This window comes from Oryctolagus cuniculus, chromosome 17, assembly GCF_964237555.1.
Source record: "Oryctolagus cuniculus chromosome 17, mOryCun1.1, whole genome shotgun sequence".
NCBI lineage: Eukaryota > Metazoa > Chordata > Mammalia > Lagomorpha > Leporidae > Oryctolagus > Oryctolagus cuniculus.
In genome coordinates this window covers 65,078,364-65,104,942 of record NC_091448.1, presented here as the reverse complement: position 1 = coordinate 65,104,942, position 26,579 = coordinate 65,078,364, and the positions used below count along the sequence as shown (strand labels likewise).

At 56.6% G+C, this 26,579-nt stretch overlaps 1 protein-coding gene and 1 pseudogene across 6 annotated transcripts in view; one reads left to right on the top strand and one right to left on the bottom strand.

Annotated features, from left to right (window-relative positions):
* Positions 1 to 26,579, bottom strand: part of LOC138846302 (UPF0449 protein C19orf25 homolog) — a 251,330-nt gene that overhangs the window by 168,131 nt on the left and 56,620 nt on the right. The window lies entirely within an intron of this gene.
* Positions 6,954 to 26,579, top strand: part of LOC138843139 (adenomatous polyposis coli protein 2-like) — a 35,574-nt pseudogene continuing 15,948 nt past the window's right edge.

Below are 26,579 nucleotides of genomic sequence, written 5' to 3'. Positions count from 1 at the left end.
CGTGAGGTTGTCTCGTGCTCAGGCCTGCATTCGTCCGGTCAGTTGTCCACTCAGTGAAGCTCGTGAGCATCCCTATGTGCCAGGACCTGTACCTGCACAAGACTTGCTCCGCGCCAAGCAGGGCTACCCCTGCCTCCAAGGAGCTCACGGCCAAACCCTCGTCTGCCCTGTTTCCCAGCCCCGCCCCAAATCATGTCTGCTGCGTGTGTGTGTCGAGGTGCTGAACTTAGCAAGCGTCCATTGCAGACTTCTCCCATGGAGGGAGGACGGGGGGATCCGCAGATAAAGACAGAGGGAGTTCTGCCCCTCCCTGCCCTGGTGGAGTTCACAGCCTAGTGGAGGAACCAGTCCCATGGCAAAACCCCAGAGTCTACAGGAAGGAACAGGGAGGGAGGGAGCCAGGATCGGAGGCAGAGTGGAAGCCAGGGCTCCCAGTTCCAAAGAGGACCAGGTGAGACCAGGGTGGATTCCCTTCCAGCAGTGTGCTCACGGTCAAGGTCATTGACAGCCTCAGCCAGCCCAAGAAGGAAGACACAAACACTTGGCAGTGATGCCCTTGCCGAGGACCGAGTCAGCCAGGCTGTGCTGCACCAGCCAGGAGACGGTCACGAGATCAGGCCCCCAGGACCATGTGTGCAGGAAGCAGCTGATTTCTGCAGGACTTTGTAAATTAATTAGCAGTGAATGCCCAGGCCAGTGGCCAGAGGCAGATTTTCAAGACGCCAGCCCACACAGGGTTGGGGGTCGCTCAATTAGGTCTGAGCAGTGGTCATCAGCTTCATTAGCATGACACGGCTCCCTGGGTAAGCGGCCAGCTTTGTGCACTGGAAGTTGTGGGAGCCAGGCTGCAGCTGAAGAGCGTCCTAAGCCAAGCAATAGGAGGCTCATTTCTCCAGTTTCCGTCTCGGAGGGACTCCGGGTTGGGGAGGTTAAGTGTTTCCAAGACAATGCATCCATCCGTGGCAGGGGTGCAGTGTTTAAGCCCCACGCTTGGTTAAAGTTCACAGTGTGGGCCAGTATTTGCAGGTTCCCAGCTCTACTTGGAGGTTTTATTTATATTTCCGGGAAATTTAGAAAGTCAGAAAGGCAGCCTTGGGAACTAGTAAGCTCACTGTCAATGAGGAGAATCAGGAGTAAGCTAGCCCGCCCCGGGCAGACAGGTCAGAAAGTATTTATGGCATGCAAGGCATTGTGCTTGGTGCCACAAAACTGTCGATGGGAGTCTCATATCTGGAGGGAAATCTACATGAATGTCCTTCAGATGAGTGACCTTCAAGATGCCGTGCAAGCTAGACCATCTCTGAGAGTCAGGTGTGTGCCCCTCTGTGGCTGGATGAGTGCCAGCTCGCTCACCCCTTCGGTAAAGAGGAGCTGGGCACCTTCTGTAAGAACTGAGTCCGAGAAATGAACAAACAATGCCAGGGGACGTGGCTGAGGGGGTGGGGGCGGCAAGAGACCCCTCGCGCTGGAAGGGGGGGCTCGTGAACTGCGCCAAGTGAAGCCGGCAGGGAGACCAAGAGGAAGAACTGTCGGTTCAAGGCGATGGCAGGTGCAGAGGGCTGCTGTGGAGGAGTGGGGAGAAAGGAAAGCGAGCGAAGATTCGGGGATTGCCAGCAAAGACAGCTGGCTCCCACGGATGCTGTACTTTCAGTCGCCGTCCGTGGCTCCACTTTGCCGGAGAAACTGAGGCTTGGGTTTAACTGCCTTTGTCACTGGGCAGCTGAGTGACACCGGAGTCCAGGCCCCCAGCTCTAGAGGGTGTGTGTTCACTCCCCGGTCAGACCTGCCTGCCGCCTCCGTCTTTGGGCCTCTTCACCATGTGCTTTGCCTCCGCTTCCCCTACCTGTGTGGACATCTTACCCCCTGAAAGGGGCACGGGGTAAAGGGCCCTTCAGCCCCGCCCAGAGCTCACCTTGTCGACACCTGTGCCCAGAGCTGCCCCGCAGAAGTGAGCGCCTTCTCTGAACTCCCTTGGGGTTTGTCTGCACCCAGGACCAGGACACATGCATCTTGGGGTCAAGATCAAGGCAGGGATTCAGGGTACCTGGAAGCTGTTGACCTTGCACAGTTTTCTCTCTCAGCCTAAATGATGTCATAACGCTACTCGGTCCTGGGAATCATAGGGTAATGTGTTTATATAAACTTGTGAGGGACTGTTGAACACAGAAGTCCCTCTCGCCTTTCCAAGGTAGGGCATAAGCTTGGGAATGCAGGTCGTGTCTCGTACTCGGCCACAGAGCCCAGCCCCAAAGAGATGAGCCCCAACTAGCCATCGATCGAATGAACAAGTGAAGGCGGGGCCTTCGGAACAAAAGAAGAATTTATGAAAATTATAAGTGCACTGAGGAAACCACTCTAGGGCAGAGCAGAGCCCCTTGCTGCTCTGGAGAGAAGAGTCCACCTTAGCAGGGCCATCCCCGAAGTCCGAGGAGGTGAGCTCTTGGGCCAGGGCTGGACCTCATGTGTGCTGCTCAGACTCTGGGTTCCTTTGGGCGGCCTCCTGGCCCAGCAGTGTTCTCCAGAAGGAAGTGGAGGCTTCCTTTCCCACTGTCCCCCTCTGCTGCAAAGAGTTGCACAAATATGTTGATTCGTTAGAGCTATTCTCTTCCGCCATTGCTCAACCTAAACGCAGGGCCTGCACCCTGGGGGAGACAGCGCTGCTCTCGGCCTTGCGAGCGTGGATAAGGAGGTTAGCAGGTCGGGAAGTTCCCTGAGCAGGGCCTGCTTGCAGTCTTTTGCAACCTTGCTTTCTCACTAACTTCCTGTGGATGTGCTAAGCCGTGACACTCTATTTCATAGAACCTGGAGACTTGGGAGCTTCTTCGTTTCGGTGGATATTAATTCAGTAGCTCCGTGGGCCCGCCATGAGGCTGAGCCATGGAGCGCTGGGGAGGTGAGGTGGGGCTGACGCATGCCCTGACCCCTAGGAGCTCAGCGTAAGTCCAACAGGCGCCCGGAATGGCCCACACGATGGGGCAGGGGGGCGGGGCTTCCTGGGCTTGGGAAGACCAAAGGAAATACTGGCAACGCTGCAGTGACCCTGAGGCTGGCAGGGAGCTGGGCTTCAGCTGAAGCTGGAGTGTGCTAGACAGGTGGAGAGCTAGCCAGGGTCCTGTCTCTGCGCCTTCTCCATCCTTTCCGTTGCGGGGAAGCTTCTGTGGGACCTTGTCTCGAGCCTGCCATTCAAATCCTCTGCCCCTCTCAGATCCACCAGGATGGCTGACGGGGGGGAGCGCTCCAGTCAGCTGTCTCCCCTTCTGCTGCAGTCAGCCACGCCCCCACTGTCCTCGGCATTCGTGTGGATTCCTTCCAGCTTGCTTCCCCTGTTGGCTGCTGCTGCGCAGGCTCTGTCGAGTTTTGTCTGTGACTTCACAGACACGGGGTGGAGCGGCTTCTCCCATCTGAGGCCCAGCCAGGCTCAGGGATGAGCCTCCTCTCGGGGCCCAGCCAGGACTTAGTCCTTTCATCTCCCTGAGGCAGAGTCTGCTGGAAGTGTTACGGCTTCCTTTACCCCTGCCTGCCCTGGACCCTTGCTCCTGTCCTTTGCACAAAAGCTCACACCCAAGAACTGGCTCGTGCCACGCGGCATCCGTGGATGCAGAACAGCAGGGCCCGTGTTGCCTGCCTGCCGCGCAGCCATTGCCACCGGCCCTGCACGCGTCCTGGGGCAGGGGGCTTGCTGACCCTTGGTGGCTCTCAGCAGAGCAGAAACTGTGTCTGCAGTGACGTCCCAGCCTGCCCTGTCCTGCAGCCCACTCGGAGAAGGGCTACTTCTGATTGGCTAGTGGGCTCATCCACACTTCCTGTCGCTCCCCCTCTTCGTGGAGGAACGACACAGGACCCTGCGCTGTTCTTTTGTCTGCTCGGCCCTCCCCGGGTTTGCTGCTGGTTCTTCCCGGGTTGGCTACTATCCCTTCCACCTCCGTGGAAGGGCAGTTCCCCCTGGCCGCATTCCCCACTTCCGCAGGGGAGCGGCACACCGCCGGCCGGTTCTCTCGGGGGCTGCACGGGTTCCCTTAGATGTTCCCCATAGATGTTCCTCGTGCATGCCGTCTCTCTCCTCCTTTATAGTCCTCCTCCGCCAATCCTAACTCGGCTGCCCACACGCCGAATACGCTGCTCTCCTCCAATCAGGAGCAAGTCCTACAGTTTATTGGTTGAACTGGAGGCAGCTGTGCAGAAGCTGTTTACTTCTCTCCCAGCGCCATATTGTGGGAGAGCAGATGCATAGAATAAGTCTTAATTCCAGTAACTCAGTCTAGTCCGGTTTGCTCCCCACAGATCCCCCTTTCTTTTTATTTTTGGCGTTGATACGCGCCTGTCTTCGGTGTCCCGCGGCACACACTCTGCTCTACTTGCTAGAGTTGCCACAGGTTCTTAAAAGTCCTATCAATCAGGCAAACCGAATCCGGGTCCTCTCTTCGCCATGTTGTGAGGAGGTTTTTAGGCGCTGATGCGTGCCTGTGTTCGGTGCCCTGCAGCGCATGCTCTGCTCTGCCTGCAGGGGCTTACAAAACCTAGCAATCAGGCAAACTGAATCCAAGCCTTCTCATTGCCGTATTGTGGGGGAGACTTATTAGTGTTGGTTCGTGCCTATCTTCGGTGACCTGCAGCTCATACTCTGGTCGAGCTGCCTGCTGGTGCTTACCGCCTTAATCAGGCAGACCGAATCCAAGCCTTCTAATTGCGGTATTGTGGGGAGGTCTTACTGATGTTAATTCGTGCCTGTCTTCGGTGACCTGCGGCGCATAAGCTGCTAGCTGCCCGCAGGTGCTCATCGCCTCACTTAATCAGGCAGACCGAATCCAAGCTTTCTCATTGCCATGTTGAGGGGAGGCCTTTCTATTTCTGTTTCTCTATCTCCGGGCATTCCTATTTCTCCTATTTTACTTCTATCTACCAGCATTCCTATTTCTCTCATTTTACTTCTAAACTTCCCGCGGCTTCTCTTATCCCCGCGGTTTCCCGGCGCCCGCCCGAGGCTGCTTCTCGGCACCTCGCCCCGCGGCAGCTTCACGGCTCTGCGCGGCTTCCTGGCGCCTCGCCCAGCCGGCGCCCACCCCGCGGCGGCTTCACGGCTCTGCGCGGCTTCCCGGCGCCTCGCCCCGCCGGCGCCCGCCCCGCGGCGGCTTCCCGGCTTTGCGCCGCTTCAGCCCGCGCTTCTCTCATCTGCGCGGCTCGGCTTCGCGCGCACACTCCGCGGTCTCCACGCACTTCGCGCCCACACCACGGCCTCGCGCCAGCCCCGCGTTTCCCATCTATTCACGCCCCGTGCTCTCTCTGCACGCAGCGGCTTCCGCGAATGTTTCCGCCACCACCGGCATTCAGTCCAAGTTCCCCGGACTAACCTGGCGAATTTCAACCTGGCATACGTCTCCGCCCCACGGTTTGGCTTCCCGTCCTTTGCTCCCCGGGCTAATCAGACGGATCCCAACCAGGCTCACGTTTCAGCTTCTGGTTTCAACTTTTCGCCCCCTATTCCCGGGCTAACTTGAGAATCCCAAAGTGGCTTTCGTGTCCGCCTTGGCCTGCCCTCGCGGCTTCATCCTCCCTAACATTTTTCTCTACCCGGTATGTTTCCTTAAGTTTTCTTCCAACAATATTCCTCTCATTTCTCCTGGCTTCTCCCCACAGTCCGTATCCGAGTCCAAGCCTCCTCCAGGTTTCACTTTCGCTTTCAGTCTCCTAGCTTCCCTGCCATAGTCCGAATCCGAGTCTATGAAAGCTTTCACTTTCGTTTTCAATCCTAACTTCTTTCCCACAGTCCATATCCGAGTCTCTGCCTAGGCTTTCAATAGCTTCTTCCGGCACCTTTCTCGTCCGGCTTTTCCCTAGGCTGTTTGCTAGTCTCTCTCTCCGGTAATTTCCCAGTTCTTCCCGTTTCTTCCCTCCTAAGTTTGCTATCCGTCCTAGGTTTCCTATCCGAGTCACGGCACCATTATGTCGCTCCCCCTCTTCGTGGAGGAACGACACTAAGCCCTGCCTAGGCTTCATATCCGAGTCACGGCACCATTATGTCGCTCCCCCTCTTCGTGGAGGAACGACACAGGACCCTGCGCTGTTCTTTTGTCTGCTCGGCCCTCCCCGGGTTTGCTGCTGGTTCTTCCCGGGTTGGCTACTATCCCTTCCACCTCCGTGGAAGGGCAGTTCCCCCTGGCCGCATTCCCCACTTCCGCAGGGGAGCGGCACACCGCCGGCCGGTTCTCTCGGGGGCTGCACGGGTTCCCTTAGATGTTCCCCATAGATGTTCCTCGTGCATGCCGTCTCTCTCCTCCTTTATAGTCCTCCTCCGCCAATCCTAACTCGGCTGCCCACACGCCGAATACGCTGCTCTCCTCCAATCAGGAGCAAGTCCTACAGTTTATTGGTTGAACTGGAGGCAGCTGTGCAGAAGCTGTTTACTTCTCTCCCAGCGCCATATTGTGGGAGAGCAGATGCATAGAATAAGTCTTAATTCCAGTAACTCAGTCTAGTCCGGTTTGCTCCCCACACTTCCCACGGTGCTCCTCACTAGCCAGAAGGCTTCAGGTAGGCATCCCCTGTGGGTTCATCTGTGGTCAGTAGGGACAGGCTCGGATGACTCAGCTGGTGCTTACACCATAGACGTGAAAGTGACTGGAAAGCGACCAGAGTTCTCAAGTGATGGTTGCAAGGGAGTGCTCTAGAATGTTCTTCCTGTGCTCTCAGGCTTGGTTTCATGCACACCAGTCACAAGATCGCAACTCTAACAGAAACACGGAAGAGGGAAAACAGGCTTCATTTCTAAGCAAAGCGGGATCTTAACGAGGAACTTCGAAACTTCACATTCTATCTGCTCTTGGGTGTCAGTCCACAGCCAATCCTCCGCGCAGGATGAAGATGGCCTTGTCAGCTCTGTTTGAGGACAGAGACAGCGTCCTGGTTGTTCCAAGGAGGACAAGTCGGTAGGCGGAGGTGGGGGCCTTGTCAGGGCCATGCGGGAGCTGTTTCAAGGTGGTCTCAGCACCACCTTGCCCTACGCCTCCACCACTCTGACGTCCAAAAACTATGGGTACCAAGAAGGCAGGGAGCAGGTCTGTTTCATCAGTGATCAACACCTGGCACTCACTAGGGCTCACACGGTGTGAGCAGCCCACGGATACCCACGTGCAGGAAGGAAGGGAATGAGAGGGAGAGACTGAGGGAGCAGCGTGCCCTCTCCGGGCCTGCGGACTTCCTTGAGGGCTTGATCGTCTCTAATTCCCTGTGTCATCCGGCGCAGGGACCAAGTCACAGACACTGGTGGGATTTTCTGATAAGAGCTGCAGCGCGAGACAGCCGTGTGCACTTTCACGATACGCCCTGTGCGGCCAGCTTCCCCCACATCATTCCTTAACAGCTCCCAGCAGTGAGACCGCGACACGTGCCCTGCCGCCCCTCCGTGTGCTCTAGCGACACAAGGCGAGCGCAGATCTGTAACAGAATGACTGTGGCTTTTCTCGAAGTCCCTCCAATGCTCTCGTCCTGTGGTGCTTCCGTACTTGGGTGAGGCCTGCTTTCCTCCACAGCTGGATCCTCTTGTGCTCATCAGGAGAAGAGCGAGCTTGAAGCCGGCCTCAGTGTCATTCAGAGTAGCGAACGTTAAAGCCGACCCGACAGATGTGGCGTGGTCAGCCAGCATCGTCCATTCAGTACCCGCCAGGCGGGGAGCCGGGCGGCTCAGCACACCGCAGTGCGCACCGCCAAAACAGAGTTCCAACCCCCAGCACCCTTATCAAGAACATTCCGCCACCCTTAATTTTGAGCAGTAATAATATCATAAATAATCCCTTACGTCTGAATAGTGTTTGACTGGGGGTGAAGTTCAGATCTGGTATTTCATTTCACAAGCACTCTCGGAAATACCCGTTGGGACGTCCGTGGCTGCCAGTGTCTCCTGGAAGTTGGACGAATGCAAGTAGGCATTTGCCGTGCTGTCTCCTCAGTCCATCTCTGCAGGTGACTGGGAGAAATAGTGTTCTGAGCCCTACTTTACATCTGAGGAAACTGAGGCACGGGGATGCAAAGCTCTTCTAGCAATACAGAGCTGGTGAGAGGGCGTGTCACACCCCAGCACATCCTTAGGCAGCCATTTTGCACCTGAGGAAACTGAACCCAGCAAAGAACGAAGCCAGTGGCCAAGGTGTCGGTGCGGGACTCAGCAAGATTTCTTGAATCCAAAGCTCGTAGCTCATGCTCTGCCTGTTTTTGCATCTCTTTAAAGAGATAATAATTCACGCTAGCTTTTCATTTGACAAATTTGAAGATGATCGTGCTGGTAGCAGTGTGGTACAGACCGGGGCCAGCTGTGTGTGCCCATTTCATGTACAGGAATGCCTGGGGAGCTTAGGAAAGCACTACACCAACCAGGAGAGGGAGAGTCCAGCAGGGAAAGTCTGGCGTGAGGGTGTGCTTGAGCGATGAGCCCGGGAGCCATCAGGGCTGTCCTCATGCAGAGCCCAACGTGAAGAAGTAGGTACCGCAGTGGAAACGCTGGGTCCACTTGGACACGCTGGGGCACGTGGGACAGGGCGGGGTGTGCAACTCTGGTCTACAGACACCAATGCAGAAGCAGGCCAGGGCCGGGGACTTGGGGGCAGCTGGCCCGCTGGATGCTTTGTCGTCAGGAACCCCAGAGGTGGTGTCCAAGGTCCCTGGATGGTCAGGATGTTGGGGCTGTGTCCTGGACATCGACTTGCAGCGCCGGCCCCTATCGGCGGCCATCTTCCCCATGGCGGCAGCCAGTGTGAGCTGTCAGCGTCACACTGACTCCAGCCCCTTCCCGCTGCATCCGCAGCAGCTCCTGGTTCGTCCCCCCACCGTGGTCCCTGGAGGCTCCTGCAGGCCAGCGTCCTGCCTCTCTGTCCAGCCTTCAGCCAGGCCACCTCCTCCTCAGAAGGCCCCTCTCTATGTCCAGTGACTTCTGCCTCTGGGTTTGGCTCGCCACTCCCCCTGCGTGGAGTCACAGCACAAGTCCCTCGGCCAGGTCTCACGTCCTTGTGGCCCTGTCCTGAGAGGCCCCTGAGCCCCCGCGGGCACCACTGTGTCATTGCCTGCCCTCCACGGGCACCCACTGTGTCATTGCCTGCCCCCCGCCCCCGCGGGCACCCACTGTGCCATTGCCTGTCCTGCACCCCCGTGGCCGTCTGTCCCCCCCAGCATCTCGGGAGCTGCTGCACACGCGGTGTGTGTGCGCTAGGGCAGCGCGGTAGGTGCTTCCTACTGGTCAGTGCCTTTGCTGAGAGAAGGAGGGAGGGTGGGAGGAAGCCAGGTGGGGAGAAAATAAGACGAGGGAAGCAGGAGAGAGTAACAGCTATGGCGCCTGCTCCTGAGTGCTCTCCCCTGATCCTCTTCTCGGGCCCTTTGCACAATCAAGGCTCACGGCAGAGGTCAGGGTGTGCAGGGAGCAGCAGCAACCCGGGCTCTCCCCTGGGATGCAGAGAGGCCAGACCTCAGCTCCCCTGGGCTTCCTCCCTCCTCGGGGTTCCTCTCAGCAGCCCTCTGCCTCCACCTCTCCCCACCTTGAGGGCAGAGGGCCAGGTGCACAGCTCCCAGGCTGCCGCCGGGACTTACAGGCTCTTCACCAACAAGCAGAGCAAGGCTCTGACGTCTGCCTCAAATCCCGCCCTGACAGAACGGAACTGGTGAGAGTCCTCGGTTTGCCCACAGCGACTAAGGACCGGGGCAGAGATTTGAACGTGGCCCTTCCCAGTTTCTAAATCCACCGGAAGAAGCCTGGGTTTTTGACGCTGGGGAGTTGTTTCTCAAAGCTTCACAAAGACCGGTGACGCAAAACAAGTGTGCAGCGGCAGCGCTGTTTCTGATAAGACTGGAAGTTGCGTAAGCCAGCTGAGCCCTGAGTCACATGGAAGTCCTCACCCGGTGCCTCTGCTGTACACCTGCGACGTGTGGACAAGGCAGACACAACCCAAGGGGCCGAGGCTTGGGAGGGTGTTCCAGGACATGCCCCCCCAGCTCCGGAAGCTAAAGCCCTGCCCCCAGTGTCTCACAGGGTGACTATTTGGGTTTAGAGTCAGCCAGCAGTTAAGTTAAAATGAGGCACAGTGTGGGCCCTGATGCACTCTGATTGCTGCCTTTTAGGAAGAGGGGATCAGGACACACAAAGGGACAGCCATAGGAAGAGGTACCAGCGGCAGCCACCTCCCAGGCAGGGAGGGAGGTCTCGGGGGGCACCAGCCTTGCCAGCAGCCTGGCCTCAGACCCCAAGCTCCAGCCAGTGTGTGGCATGCTGGCATGGCCGCCCTGGAAGTCACATGCAGGGACCACGAAAAAAAGTGGCAAAGCCACCATTCTCGTGGGGCTGCTGTTGTCTCCTTGGTGCAGTCCCCGTTCCCTGGGCCACTCGGTTCCTGAAACAAGCTAGGAGAACAAGTGGCTGGAAAGAGACATCAAGGCTGTCTTGCAAGTTAGAATTCTGCAATTATTTATGAAGGCAGACACGTGCCTATGTGTACGCAGGAAGTGTACAAGGGGAGGCTCGGAGCCTGCATTTTGGATTCCTTCTGTGGTAACGGGCAGCCGCAGCCTCGGCTGTCACTCATGGTGTCACTTTTAAAGTGTGACACCTTCGCTTGGAAATCAGTAATTTTTCAGTGCCAAGCATTTAAATGGTTTCTGACAGCCAGAAGGTGAGGGAGGCAATTAGACGTCACGTTCATGACAGATGGAAAAGGGCATTTTGTCATCTCCAAGACCCAGAGGAGGAGTCTGGCAGGTGAATTCTCCATCCCACGGCCCATGCACCCTCCATGTCCAAGCCAAAGAAGTACCTGGGAAAGACCCCCTGGAGGGCCTCCCCTTCAGGGGCGACCACAGCCACATAGGCAGTACCGCAGCCAAGACACATGGAACGCCGTGTTTGCCCAAGGAGGCTGGAGAAGGGAAGTGCTGCAGATTCTGTCTGGCAGGTGGAGGCTGGCTGGTGTGATGGCCTTGGAGACAAAACAGCCTGCACCCAGCTTCTCAGCAGGGGTGATTTGGAGCAAGGTGGGCACCCTCCCTGAGCCACTGCCATTCTTGAATAAAACAGTGATGGCCTGGGTCCCTGCTTCAAACACAACCCTCTGTAACCTGCTTAGAACACAGCAGGTGCCCACTGTTGTACAACTCCGTGTTTGCCCTTCCGTCTCTCTCCCCCAGCTGGTGGGTGATTTAAATTTGCAAATAAAGATACACAAAGGTTCAACATTTTCGTGGGGCAAGTGGTCAGCACCTTGTCCCTAAAAGGAAAAAAAATTCAAAAATAGGCATCTGTAGAGTGCAAGACAAAGGTTTCTTAGACACAACACCAAAAGCACAAGTGGCAAAAGGAAAAAAATGATTGATTGGACCTTGTCGATATTAAGAATATTTGTGTTGCAAAAGACACTTGAAAATGAGAAGTCAGCCCACAGCGTGGGAGAAAATATTGGCCATAATGGATCTGATAAGAGACTCCTACCAAGAAAGGAATGCAGGTAACTCACTCTCAAAAAGACAAACAACTCAATTCAAAAACAAAGGATCTGAATAGCTATTTCTCCAAAGAAAATGTGCAAGGGACCCGTACACACCTGAGAAGATTCTCAGTGTCATCAGTCATTAAGGAGACATAAATCAAAACCTCAGCAAAGTGATGCTTCACACCCCTAGGACGCCTGTAATGAAAGAGCAAACACGCAGATGCTAGCGAGTGTTGGCGAGGTGTGGAGAAACAGGCTGTTCGCCCGCTGCGGCCGGGAGTATGGGGTGGTGCACCTCTTTGGAAAATGGCTTGACAGCTTCTCCTGAGATTAAGCACCCCCACCCTCACTGCTAGCTGCAGGCCACCACTAGTCTGCCTTCTGCACCCGTGGCTTCGCCTCTCGTGGGCATTGCTCTAACGGAATCCTAGAAGATACAGCCTCTGGTGTGCGGCTCCTGTCACCTCATCCAGGGGGTAGCAGCTATGAGAATGCCATCTCTCACATTGCTGAGTGACGCTCCTTCATATGGACACACCCTGGTCATCCTGATCTGTGCATCATTTGAGAGCCATGTGGGGTGTTTCCATTTATTAGCCATTATAACACTGCTGCTGTGAACATTTATGTCCAAGTTAACATGCAGACATTAAAAAAAACTTGCAAAAGCACAGAGTGACAAACACAGTGGCTGTCAGGTGAACAAGGCAGGTTCAAGAGCAGGATGATCTCACTTATTTCCCACATATAAATATTTAACTGTATGTGTTCACACACACAGACACACACACACACACACACACACACACACACATGGAAGAGACGGACCAGGAAGCTAACGGTATCCAACAGTGGTTCTCTTTGGATTACATGTAAATTTAATTTGGTTTTGCTCACCCGTGATTTTTGACCGTGGATTTTTCTAATGCTATTTTTGCTGTGAAAATGGCAAAACCCGTTCTGTTTCACCTCTGAAGGAACCCAGGTACCCTGACTGTTGTGCACAAAGAATGGTCCCTGCCAGCCTTCTCCTAGGGTGTGGACAGGCCCAGTGTGGCCCCTCTCCGTGCTTGGTGCCGCCCCCCTCCCCCCTGAGAGTCTCCCTCTGCCCACCCCCTTGACCAGCCCTACAGAGAGTTCTGCAGTGGTCTGGCCAGGCTACTCACTCACTGACCCATGCACTTGACCCCATGCACTTGACAAGTGCTCACGCTGTCCTCTTGGTAAGTAAGAGTCAGTGACATTTTAGTGTGCAGTTCGTATTTTAAATGTAATTTAATTTTTTCCTAATTAAAAACTTGATAGTAAGTCATTGAACAGCAGGAACACTCTGCAAAGTAGAAAATGCCAATAAAACTCGTCCCCCATCCACTCACCTTGAACTGCCAAAGGGCTCTGGGAATTGGCGAGGTTGGACTATCCAAGGAGACTTGGAGGAGGGCCTGGCGACAGGGCAGGGGTGGGGTCAGCTGCCTCTGGATCTCAGGTGACACCTGCCGAAGGCTGGGGCAGCAGGGCATCCTGTGGAAGCACCTGGAGTCAGAACTCAGGAGGTGCGGGTCCTACCCCCTCTCACCTGGACCAGCAGGTTCTCAGACCTCTGATACTCTCTCCTGAGTCTGCTCCAAATGCTTCTTGGAATGAAGTGGGCCGTGCACAAAGGAATGGCTAAGTAAGCAGCGTATATTTGTTTTATGTGATGTTAGTTCTTCCCACTTCCCAGGCAGACTGTGGGCGCTGAGTGAGGCAGCCCAAGGGAGAGGTCCACATTAAGTGGCATGCAGGCCAACTGTGACTGTGCATCACAGTGCCGGAGGGTGGATTCCTCTTAGAATTTAACTCTGTATGTATTTATTCGAAAGGCAGAGAGAGAGAAAGCTCACATTTGATGGTTCACCCCCCACATGCCCACAGCAGCGGGGCTGGGAGCCAGGAACCCAATGCAGGCCTCCCATGCAGGTGGCAGGGACCCAAGTCCTTGACCATCGCCTGCTGCTGTCCCAGGCTGCATATTAGCAGGAAACTGGAGTGGAAAGCAGAGCCAGGACCAAACCCAGGCTCGCCAGCATGGGATGCAGGCGTCCCACATGTTGGTATAATTGCTGTGCTAAATGCCTGCCACTATTTCAGTGTCTTTGAAGAAGGCAAGGGTAGGACTGGCTGCTTGGTGTAGAAGTTGAGACGGCACTGGGATGCCTGCATCCAACATCAGAGTGCCTGGGCCCCAGTTCTCAGCTCCACCCCAATTCCAGTTCCTTACTAATGTGCACCCTGGGTAGGACCCTTGACTTGGGTCCTTGCTTCCCATGTGGGAGACAAGGATTGAGTTCCTGACTTTGACCTGGCCCAGACCCGACTGTTGTGGGTGTTTGGAGAATGACAGAGATCTCTGTCTGTGTGATTCTGTGTATGTGTCTGTTTTGCTCTGCCTTTCAATACATAAGTAAATAAATAAATGAAAATTTTTTTAAAAAAGGAAGAAGGCCTAGTAAGTCCTTGGTCTGGTAGTCAGACATTGAGCAGGGGCTAAGCTGCACCTTTGCTCTTCTCGCCCACATCCCATGGGCGGTCACTGAGTAAAACCAGGAGCTGCGTGCTCCTGGGTTCAGAACAGGGAAGCCTGGGCCTCAGGATGAAAGAGCCATCGGTCATCACACTGACCCTAGTGTTGCTAGAACTGCAGGGCTACAACTCAGAGTCAAACTCTCAGGTCAGGAAAAGATGAGTCCAGTGTAGAAGACACTCAAGAGAATACTAATATGAACATGAACTTGAATGTACAGCAGGTACCCCCGCCTGGGCTATCCTAGTAGCTCAATCGAATGCCCTACTTTAACTCGTCCCTGGGACTTGGGTGGCACCCTTCCAGGTTCGGGTGTATTCCCGGGTGAGGTGGTGGACACAGCCACCCTCTGTGCACCCACCATCTGTGCACCTTGCAAGTCTCCACTGGACTCCCAGCTCAGGCCCCCCACTCTCCAGTCTGCCCCTCAGCCAGCCAGTCAGGCTGCAAGCCTTCCCCTTGTTCCAGCTCAGTTCTGTCCAATACATATGCGGCAAAACCCTACTGTGCGCCAAGGTTTGTGTGAGGCTCTGGGGGAAAAGGAACAGCCACCTTACCACCTCTGCCATCAGAAGTTCACGCCCCGGGAGTGTCAGTGCCCAGTCGTTTCCCGAGGGCATCTTCAGCACCAAGGCACGTGACCCGGTGGCATCCCTAAATACTTCTATCATCTCCACCCACTGCCGTACCCGTCCCCAATCGCAGGTTAACACCCTCCAGATGGTGTCTCTCGCCTGGTCTGAGACTCGATGTCCCATCAACCTTTATTCCTCACCCGCTCTGTGCACATCCCTCTCTGGATCCAGGAGAATGATCTGGTCCTACCATCCCTCCCTCCATTCATCCGTTCACTCCTTTATTCCCACGGCTACTCGCTCCCTCGTTCAAGACCTAGTTTTTGAGTTTCAGACCCTCTGTTGGGGGCCGATGGGATACTTGGACCTAGCCTGAACTCACCACAGCTTCTTTGGCTAACCGGGCCCCTGATCACCCCTGCTGCCCCGCCCACTCCCCTGGGAATGGACGCCCAGGCCCCTTCTTTTCCCTCAGTCACTCCTCCCATTAAATCCACGTGAGTCCTGCGGCTTCTCTGGGCTACCGGGCGGCTCAGAAACCCCTCCCTCTGAACTCCCAAAGCAGGAGAGACCCTCCTCCTGAGGCCCCTGGGGTGGGTATACGCCCCCTGCACCCAGGCTGCATTTCCAATCATTTGCCTAACCTGGGCACAGGACTTCTGCTCCCTGGTGACTCCCGGTGGCTCCCGGGTGCCGGAGTAGAGCAGAGTCCAAGTACATCGTGGGCTGAGAACTCTCGGGTAATGAGCAGTCATCAGCTTCAGCCCCGTGGCCACCCTTCTGGAGGCCCAGTGGCCTGCTCAGGGCCTGGGAGTCACACACCCGGTTTCTCCCAGCCCCGCATTTATTTATTTATTTTTATTTTATTTATTTATTTTTTTTTACAGGCAGAGTGGACAGTGAGAGAGACAGAGAAAAAGGTCTTCCTTTGCCGTTGGTTCACCCTCCAATGGCCGCCACAGCCAGCGCACTGCGCTGATCCGATGGCAGGAGCCAGGTGCTTCTCCTGGTCTCCCATGGGGTGCAGGGCCCAAGCACTTGGGCCATCCTCCACTGCATTCCCTGACCACAGCAGAGAGCTGGCCTGGAAGAGGGGCAACCGGGACAGAATCCGGTGCCCTGACCGGGACTAGAACCCGGTGTGCCGGCGCCACAAGGCGGAGGATTAGCCTAGTGAGCCGCGGCGCCGGCTCCAGCCCCAGCCCCGCATTTAGAGTTGGAACACGTGGACTCAAGTTCTGGGTGAGAGTTCCTCCCTAAAAAGAGCCGGTTGGTCCTTCCTGCCTCATTCTGTCGTAATGAACTAGATCATGACAGTGAGCCAGAAAGCACTGTGGCCAGTGCTTGGTGCCAGACAACGGGCAGGGGTTCCAGCACTCCTTGGCCCCACAAGGACAGCCCACGGCTGTGAGCTTACACTGGTCTCCAGGGTGGACACTGACGGGGACTCGCTGGCCGTCAGCCTGGTTCGCACTCAGAGGCTTGGTTTAGCAACCTTCTTGGCCAGGATCATGTAAGCGCTGTGGGAATTAAGCCCTGGTTAACAGTAGTCCTATGCTAAAGACAATGCACTGATCCCTAGTGCCACTGTGTGTTCGGTGTTCTGCCCACCCGCTCTGTAGCTGCAATACCCCGTTTATAGAACAGAACCCCCATGTTCCCGGAGATAAAGAGAACTGGCAGAATGGCAACCGGCAGAGCTGGGATAGAATCCCTGGTCTGGCTGACCCCAGAGCCAGGATCTTTCCACTTGGCTGTGCCTCCCCTTCTCACAGGAACAGAAAGAGACAGATGGCCATAGGCATGAGACTGCTGGTGCAAGCGGCTGGACATGGAGCTGGGCAGCCGACAGGTTCCAGTGCCCGGTGCTGCCTGCCCCTCCCCCCAGCTGTGAGATGCCAGTGTCCTCCTTATAGGCTACTTCTGAGCAGAGATGAGGCCTCCCAGGGGGCCTTCCTGGGGTCCTGGTGCACACTGGTCCAGTGTAGTGGCCAACCCTCTCACTACTGCCTCAGGGGCTTTGCGGGAGCTCACTCTTGATTCTGCGCGACCCTGGGGGAGGAACTCATGGGCAGGAGGAGCCCTGGGACACCTGCTGTTCCCCCTCCCCCTGGTTCCCCACCCTAGAGAGCAGGAGCCACCAGCAGAGAGGGCTGAGGACTTGAGAGGGGTGAGGAAAGAGGTGGGGCTTCCAGTGTGCCCAGGGTCACTGCCCGGCTCACTGATGCCCCTCGGATGGCCAGGCTGACCGTGAGATGACCCTTCTCCCCCCAGTGACTGGCATGGCTAACTGAGGTCAAGGCAGTGTTCAGAGGCTCCAGGAAGTAAAGCCATCGTCAGCAATTGTGGTTTGGGCCCGTGCTATTTTTAGAGTTATAAAAAACAACAAGAGGAAACTCATTGCCACTTAATAGCTGAGTCAGATTTAGATAAAGCACAAGCGGGGCTCTGGACCTGCCAGTGCGACAGGGTGGACCGAGGGGCCTCCTGGGTGGTCCCTGCAGGGCTCGTGTGAGGCCCCAACCACACTCCTGCTGCGGGGAGGGGACACGGGCCACCCTCGCCCAAGTCACTCTGGCGTCCTCACCATGGCCCGAGAGCACGGTTCTTACACAGGCCTGTGTGGATGGACAGATCGAGGCCTGCGGTGGCCACACACCCCAGTCACTGCCTCAACGAGCGACAGAACCGGCGGCCGGCCTGGGGCCTTGTGCCCCAGAGTCCAAGCTCGTGGTGTGACTGCAGGAGGCCCTGCTCCTGTCCCTCTCTTCTTGGTCTCCAGTCGAGGGCTTGACAGCTGAGGCTGGGCAGCTGTTTCGTTTTGTTTTGCTTTTGTGTGTTTTTGTTTTTTGCTTAACCACTGCTTTTCCATGAAGAGAGAGGTTTCCTTCAGAAAAGTGGTGAGAACCAGTGCTGTAGCAGACAGGAAAGTTCTCATAGCTATCACAGCATCGCTGGCACCCACGCCTTTAATCACTTCCTCCCCGGATCCAGAGCCCTGGCTTTTTACGGCTGAGGAAAATGCTGAAAATATCTGAGGCTCCATCCGAATTTGCATCCCCTCCCGGCTTGGGGGTGGGGTGGGGGTGGGGCGGGGCTGGGCAGCCCCGGGGAGGTGTCCAGGTTTGCCTTTTAGACCTTGAATATCCAGAGAGTGTGTCCGTATTTTTTTTGTTTAAAGAGCACAACCCATCTGCTGGTGTTCAGAAAAGCTGGCCTCTCACTGGTGAAGGGATAAACCCCAGGGCACAGGATGCAGGCAGCAAGGGCACTGAATCACCTTGACCTGAGTTCACGGCCACCGTCATTGAAGTTCAGGCCGTGGGCTGGCTGCTGTTGTCAGGATCAGCCTGGGGCTGGAGTTGTCCTGTTTCTGTAGATGCGTGAGGTCACGGGGAGCCACTGGCTGGGGATCACACAGCTGGGAGCCTTGCCTGTGCTTCTGTGGGAAGAATCTGACAGCGGCAGCAGGCTGAGTCTGTCTGAACAGGTTGAGGGCCAGAGATCTTGGAAACTGCCTTGTCCCTGCTTGGGTCAGCAGCCCAAGCTGCCGTGCCTGTTCCAAGCAGTGCAGGGCTGTGGGAGGGAGCTCCTTGGGCCCCAGCCCATGCAGCACATGTGTCAAGGGTCCTCCAACTCCTTGCCCCAGTTGTCTTCCAGGCATAGACTGTCTTCCAGGCACTGTCTGGCTTTGCTTTTCACTGTGGCCACAAGGTCCTTCCTTGGACTTGGCAATGAAACAGAAATGGTGATGGTTGTGTTGCCACGTTGCATCAAGACCACCTCAGATATACATGAGAGGTCTACGTGGTAGCGACCAGTTCAGTTCCCAGTCCTGGTTCGTTCTTATTAAGTCTTGCGTTCTTGGGCAGGCCATTCACCTCTCTGTGCCTCAACACCCTCATCTGTAAAATGGGACGACATCATCTCCCTTGAAGGATGGTTGTGAGGTTAAATACGTTAGTGTCTGGGCCTGTCCTATCAACATTAGCCCTTGTGGTGAGCGGGCATCCCACTGGCTGGGGAACCACGAGGGGTTGGTAGCATCATGGGAAGTTGCCAAGGAGAAAAAGGTGTTCAGTGACTCTCTGAAGTCACCCCTGTGCAGCTGGAAGCCAGGCCTGGGCTACGGGGCTTCTCCTCCACGTTGGCCTTTAGCTGCCGGTTACAGTTGGCCTTCTGGGGACAGAGGCTCCGATCGGGGCTCTCCTTGTGGCCAAGACCAGCCTTGGGCCCGTCCGTCTTGGTCATCTCCCTGGCTTGGGTGTCAGCTCCCAGGTCTACTTGCAGCCCAGCCCAGACTCACTGCTCTGCCTGGGCTCTGCGCAGGACCTCTCGGTCCTGACTGTGAAAGCACAAACCACTGGCCCCTTCCTTCAGTGGGACTGTTACGAGTGCCTTCTTCCAGGAGCTGTGCCCAGTTCTCCTTGGGACTTCCAGCTGGGGAAGGGATCTTCTCCCATCAGGGATCTATCCTTGTCCCTTCAGCACGATGGGGTAACAGTGCCCATGACAGGAGTGAGCAGGGTCACCCCTGGCTAGTTACTGGTGCTTCCCTCTGCACTCCTGCCAGCCTTGCTGGTGCACCCATCCAGGAAACTGAGCCCTGCCTCTCTGCTATTTTCCGCTGCTGTACATTCAGCTGGTACATTCAGCTCACTGTAAGGCCTAGAGTTGGGACACACAGACTGTGGAGTCCGCCAGATCAGTGCCGTCTTTGCATTCATGTAAGAGGAGCCAGCTCAGCTCAAGGAGGCACCATCTTGTTCTGGATAGAAACACACAAGGGAAGGCGTGGGAGTGCAGACCACGGCCCGGCGTGGATCTCTAGGACAGGAGGCCCGGCTCTGCCACTCGCCAGCTCGGGGAAGAGTGGAAGCTGTCTCTGCCCCAGCTCCCCCCCTCTAGGACAAGAGGGTGACTAGCATCTGCCTCCTGGGGACTTGGCGTGTGAAGAGCGCTTAGCACTCAGTGCCCAGCCCACCGTGAGCACTCAGGAAACCTGAGATTGTGCATCTGTGGGTGGCGCCTGACTCCTGCCTGGCACACGCCAGACATCGGATCACGCAGACTCCCCCTTTCCTTTCGAGGCCTGGTTGCTTTATCTCAAAAATGGGTGCCAGCTATGGCGAGCTCACACCACCGCTGTGACAACTGCGTGAAGCCCAAAAGGCCCAGTTCCTGGTGGAGGAGGAGCCGGCAGAGGCCGGCAGAGGCTGATAGGTGGCTGATGGCAATGCTGTCCTCGTTAGAGGCCAGGGGAACCCCTCACTCAAGACGCATTCATTGCTCATAGATCTAGAACCTTCCACTCTCCCTGGGGCCCAGCCCAGCATTCAGACACACCCCAGAGCCCAGCTGGCTGACCCCGCGGGCTGGCTCCGCATCTTGCAAGGTTTCTCCACTTTGGTTAAGTTGCTTTGGTACCTTATTTTATTAATTTTTTTATTCCTGTATCTGTAAAATAAGACAATAAGAAAAGGTGACTTCTGTGTTGCTGGGAGGATGAGATGCGTCCGTGGTCGTCGTCGTTCTGTTGTAGAGCCTGCAGCACTAGGGGAAGCAGTGGCGCCATTATTACCGCTACTGCCGCCCATGCTGCCCTGATTCCAGGCTGCAGCAGGAGTGCCCTGGCCCCGCACGTGGCAGAGGCCTGGATTCTGCCAGGCGGAGCTGGACCTCCTAGTCCTGGCTCCAGTGCGTAGACTCTGAGAAAGGAAATGCTCCCAGCACGCTGGCCTTTGAACACGGACGTGTGCTGGCCCCGCTGCTGGCCCAGCTCACTGTCTCTCTCTCTCTCTTTCTTTCTTTCTTTTTTTTTTTTTTTTGAGAATCAGAGTTACAGAGAGAGAGGGAGAGAAAAAGAGAAAGAAAGGTCTTCCATCCGCTGGTTCACTCCCCCAAATGGCCACAATGGCTGGAGCAGGGCTGATCCAAAACCAGGAGCCAGGAGCTTCTTCTGGGTCTCCCATGTGAGTGCAGGGGCCCAAGTGCCCAGGCCATCTTCCACTGCTTTCCCAGGCCATAGCAGAGAGTTGGATCAGAAGAGGAGCAGCCAGGACTAGAACCAGTGTCCATATGGGATGCTGGCACCACAGGTGAAGGCTTAACCCACTGTGCCAGAGCGCCAGCCCCCAGCTCACTTTCTCAATGGCTATGTTGCTGGCACCTCTTTGAAAGTCAAACTCTCTCTTACCTGACCAGGGAACTTTGCTGGTTAGGGAGCGCCCAGGAGGTGGTAGTGCCGAGTTGGCAGAGTTCTGTTCCCAGAGGATTGCTCTAACCCATCAGCCTTTTGTCTCCATACACAACTCCAGCTTCGTCACCAAGGCTGAAGGTCGCCTTGTCCATGCCCTCACTTCACAGACAGCGTTCAGGGTCACACAGCGTGTGGGGTGGCTACTGATCAGTGCTCACCACCCACGTGTGGGCATCCCCAGGCACACTCTGCGACTCCCAAGCGTGGGGGTGGCCTGCGGGTCTCCGAGGTGAGCAGTGGAAGGAGCTGGTGTAGACCATCCGCCCTGAGCCTGCCTTCTCTTCCAGGGAGGCTCCGCCCTCTCCCCGGCCGCCGTCATCAGCCCCGAGAGGGCTCAGCTGCAGACCGCTGCCTTGGCAAAGGAGGTTGGCTGTCCCAGCTCATCCAGCCAAGACGTGGTGTCCTGCCTCCGCCAGAAGCCTGCCAGCATCCTCAATGACGCCCAGACCAAGGTAGGTGCCCGTATGTGGAGACCCAGGGCCCAGGAAGGAGATGGGATCCCCCGGCCCCTCTGCCGGCTGCAGAGCAGCAGGGCTACAGTGCACATTCCCTGGCCGCAGGTACCGTGGTGGCCAGGGACTGTTAGTCACGGCATCATACTAAGGTAGACACAGCTCTGTGACCCTCGGGCTTGCCATCCATGAAATGGGAATGAGGAGACAGACCTCATAGAGGAGGCGGCTAGCACCACCACATGCGTGGAGGGCCCTGCCCTGTGCCGGGACCCCGGGGGCCCTGGGTCAGGTCCCAGCAGCGCGCACTGAGGGCTGTGCACGTGGCTTCCCAGGCGGGCAGCGGCCTCTGGCCCTCACCAGGGAGCTGTGTGCCCCTTTCCAGCCTACGGTGACCTTGTTCCCAGCCCGAGTCTCCGGTTGACCCTGACACTCTCAGGGATAATTCGTCTCGGCTAAGGGTTTGAGTGCGTCTGGACTCACAGACGGGGTGCAGGCTTCATCCTCAGCTCACCCAGCCCAGGTGGGCTCATCTGACAGTGAATGAGCAGATTCATTTCCTCTGGCAGTGCCACCACCTCCTCCTCCACCTCTGTCTCCCCTGCCTGGGGCTCTGCTGTGACCTTGGTAGGGCAGCTCCAGCAAGCGCTCCTGGGGACAACCATGGCCGAGGGCGAGATGAACCTCCCAGCCGCTCAGTGCCCTGGCTGCCCGCTCCCATCGTGTGAACCTTGCTTCCAGTACAGCCCACGTGCGTGACATTGGCGTGCCTTAGGAAGCAAAGCGATGCAACTGGGTATTCCAGCGCCATTGCTCTAAAGGGCAAGATTCACACAAGTAACATCACCCCTTTGAATCCACCGCAGCTCCTGGCCGTGAGCGGGCCTTTCCACTACTGGGGTCCCGTGGTGGACGGCCAGTACCTGCGCGAGGCTCCAGCCAGAGCGCTGCAGAGGCCTGCCCGGGCCAAGGTGGATCTGCTGGTCGGGAGCTCTCAGGACGACGGGCTGATCAACAGAGCCAAAGCCGTGAAGGTAGGCAGGGAGGGGCCATGAGTGTCTACAGCTGGGTGTGCCTCCGTGGCTCTGGGCATCCAAATCCTACTCTGGCCAAGCATCATGGACTTGCTTGTTTATTCACACCAAGGGCTACTGACAATGTCCCACGGCCAAAGGCTGCAGGGCACTGGGCGGGGTCCTGGAGTTGGCAGCTCAGGAATCAGATGCTTGCAGGGTCCTGAGCAACACAGATACAGCCGCAGGTAACAGCTGTGAGTGGATCGGGGTGAACTGCAGGCTCCCAGCACCTGTGGGGCTCCACGTGGGAGCTCCCAGGCTCTGGGCGGTTGAGGACCTCAGTTCCATGAGGGAGGTGGGTGCAGGGGCCCAACACCAGCCCTCCAAGCAGGTTTCCTCACCCGGTTAAGCCTGTGGGAGGCACCTGGCAGAAACACAGCTCCGGGCAGTGGCGGGAGGCCCGCAAGTGGGAGTTTGCACCTGGAGGTGTTTTACCTGCTTGAGCACACAGTGTCTGCTCGGGGCTGGGAGTCACAGCCGCCTGCCAGGACTAACCCTGGAAGGGAGCCCAGCGTGTGTCCTCTGCTGCTGCCCCAGGCTGCCTCGGACAAGCTGCTTGTGACCAAAGCAGGCCCTGCAGGTGGTCAGACTGGGGTGGAGGCGTGGCACGCGTGAAACCCAGAAGAGGCCTACTGTGGCAGGGGTGGAAGGGCCCTCTCCCACCTGTGCACACGCATCTCGTGGGTCTCCGTCAGCTCTGCTGGGTAAGGCGGCGTAACCAGCATGGTTAGAAGACATTACCCCAGCTGAACAGGACCCTGTATGCCTCTGGATTTTTCCGTTTCCTTCCGGTAATGTATCTCGCCTTGGGGACATCTGTCTTCCAGCTGTGAAAGCTGCAGTTTTATGTGCTAGATGTACAGGGGCTTTTATCATGGCATCAATTATCGTGGCAAAGAGTTGGAAACACCTCAAGTGTCCATTAACAGGGAAGCGGTGGTGAAGTTAAGTTCCACACACACCGTTAAACATTATGCAGATGTGAAGAGGCCTTGACCTGAGGGTGTCTCCCCTTGCTGGGGGACACCTGTGACACGTGCTCAGTTGGGGGAGAAAGATGCAGAGACAGGAAGGCAGCTTTCACATGTAAGAACAGCAAAGCCGTCCCTACTGTGGCTGTGTCAGTGCGCATATTTCCATAAGCTTCCATGGGACAAGACTATGGCACAGAAAGAGAGACGGTGAGCAGCTAGCTTCTGCCACCTGAGAGGTGTGAGAGAGCAGCATGGAGTCATTCCTACAAGTGCTATAAAGGATCGCAGCTGCCCTGGGCCACACCGTTTCTCAGCAGTGTCTTCTGGAATCTCCCAACTCTGTCCTGACTCTCGGAGCCATCCCAGCCAGCAGCTGAGTTCCAGGGCCAGGAACCCCCACCCAGCACTGCATTCCCCTCCGTCATTGAGCCTCCCTGACCCTAGTGCTCCAACCTGCAGAACTTCCTGGGTGTCCTTGTGACGCCACAGGTAGAAGTTTGCACACCGTGACGTTTGGCTCCTGGCTTCTCATGCTCCCTAATCCAGAACGCACATCTCCTTCCAGCCCTGGGCTCCACCCCATCTAGCATGTTCTCCCACACTCTTCCTCATCTCCAAAAGCAGCAGTTTGTCCTGTAGGCCCAGTTCAATGTCAAAAGCCATTCTCTGCTCCCTCATGTCCGGTTAACATTCCATCAGCAAATCCAGCGGCTCTTTGAAACATCCAGGACCCAACCATTGTCCCCAGTCTTCTGCCCCCATCCTGGGCCAGCACTGGCTTCTCCATGATGTCCAATGGCCTGCCTCCTTCTCTGCCCCTTATAATCGAGGGAAAACCCCATAGCCCGAGCGGATCCTTCGCAGGAGAAGTCCCAGCACCAGCTACTCCTAGTACCGCAGTGGCTCTGTGTCCTGCCGGGTCAGAGCCGCGGAGCCTGTGGTCACTCCCAGAGTCCTAATGGTGTGGCTCCCATTGCTCCCTCCCTCGCCTTCTGCCACTGCCCCAGCTCTCTGCACTTCTGCCCTGCTTCTTAGGCCCTTTGGTCTTCCTCAGGAGTGCCGAGCACACCTCTACCTTAGTCTCAGTATGTGCCGTCTCCTCAGGAATGTCCTTCCCCAGGTAATAACTCACTACCACGTCTGCATTAGGGCCTGCTTGTCAGAGAGACCTTGCTGGACCACGCTGATGGACCGTCAGGGCTTAGCCCTGCCCCTGGCTCCTTATCCTCTCCCACCCACCCGGTTCCACATATAATGTGTCGGGAGACTCGCACCTCCTGTCCTGTGGCACATTTACTTGCCTGTTGTCTTTCTCCCCAGCTAGAATGTGTACCCACGAGCACTGAGACTGCGATGTCTTGGGTGCCTGGGAAAGTGTCTGGTGCATAGTAGGTGTACAAACGCACATCAGGTTGAATGAATGAACTTAGGAAGAACTGACTATGTGCAGGTCCCAGCCCAGGAGTCTTCACTGGGATAAGTCACCCTCACCTCGAGCCTAAAGGCAGGGGTTGTTATGAGCGTTGTGCAGGTGGGAAGTCGGGCCAGAGAGAACCAAAGTGGAAATCCAGGTCTGTCTGAGTGCAGAGGCATCCTCTGGCCGTCGCAGCTCTGGGAGAAGCCAGGTTTGCCTCCACGAGCCTTCAGTCCACCCACAGAGGTGTGCGGTGTGCAAGTGTAGGTGAGCGCAGCTAGAAGAAGGCTCCCATGTGCAAGTGTTCTGCAGCGTGTCCTCACCCTCACTGCACACCAACCCAGGCCAGGAGGCAGGGAGCCGCACACTGCTGTTGGCCGCCAGTGCACTGAGCGCGGAAGGCTTAGCGAGGTTCATGGATTGCTCCAGTCTTTAGCAAAGCCCCGACTACACTGGTGACCTCTGGCTCCAAATGGGGTTCTTTACCCATGAGCCCGTTCTTCACCATGACTCTAGAGCAGACATGGGAGAGGCACCGGCACAATTATCACCTGGAGCAGTCCTCAGGATCCTGCCCGACACAGAGCTGCAGGAGCAAGCGTGGACACCAGGCTACCAGCTGCTGTCTTGCACAGGGTAGAAGCCCCTCGATTACAGACCATCCTGCCCAGGCATGCCCTCTGGTTACCCCCACCTCTGCTTTCCCTGGGCCTCGCTTTCACTTAGAGTGTTTTTTGTGAGGTTCTCGATTCGCCTCAGAAAGCTCCATAGCACCTGGGACCAACCACCGTTAGCTGAGGGGGACCCCGGGATGGCCCAGGAGTTCCCAAGGACTCGATGCCGGCAACTCCTCCTCCTCCTCCTCACCTTCCTCTGTTCCCTGACATCCTCCTGCAGCCCCCTGCTCATCTGGGGCCGAGAGGCAGGGCACGCCACTCCCCACAGCCGCCAAGGCGGGATGGCAAGCCTGCTTCCTGAATACCCAGACAGGCTTGTTCAGCCACCTAGCAGCTGCAAGGCGATGCCTCTGCGCCAGATGCAGGGAGAGGTGTTTGGGACATAAATACCAGCCTCCTTCTCCCCTCAAGGAGTTCACAGTCAGTCAAGGAAACAGAGTGAACAAGGCCAACAGTCGAGGTACAGTTGGTCCCCACGCTGCAAAGAGATGGACACACTGTGCCAGAACCTTGGGATCCAGTGGCAGCATTGCCAGCCAGGGTGACATCTTGGGCAAGACCCTGAACAGGACCCTCCCACCACCACCACTGGCCCGCAGAGCAGGGAGATGCCCCTGGATGGGAGTCAGGTCATTCAAGTTCCCCGGAGTCCATGCCTCAGTTTCCCTCTCTGTAAAATTGGGAGGTTATTAGTAAATATTCTCATAGAGATGGCCAGAGGATTCAGATGCACACCAGTATCTGCAAAACAGTTCAGCCTGCCCAAATGTGAGTTTTTCCGCTTCCTTAATTTCAGTAGTAGGATTAGTGTCCACAGCTATTGTCCCTGATCCAAAGCCGTAGCCCAGGGTAAGTAGGAACACAAAGAATGTGCCATCCCCGAGTCACCTCGCCTGACCTGAGACCGAGTTTCCAAATCGTAGCAGGCACACACACACCCCTCCTCCTGGTGCCAGCCCTGCAGCTGTGCCAGCCAGAGCCCAGTGCCGAGCACACACAGCCCAGCTGCCCAGAGGGTCAGGAGCCTCCTGCCCCACGTTCAGCTCCCGGCACCACCCATCACCTTGGCAGAGACCCACAGAATCCCTGCGGAGACCCTCACCCAGCTCCCACGATGGGCCAGCCAGGGC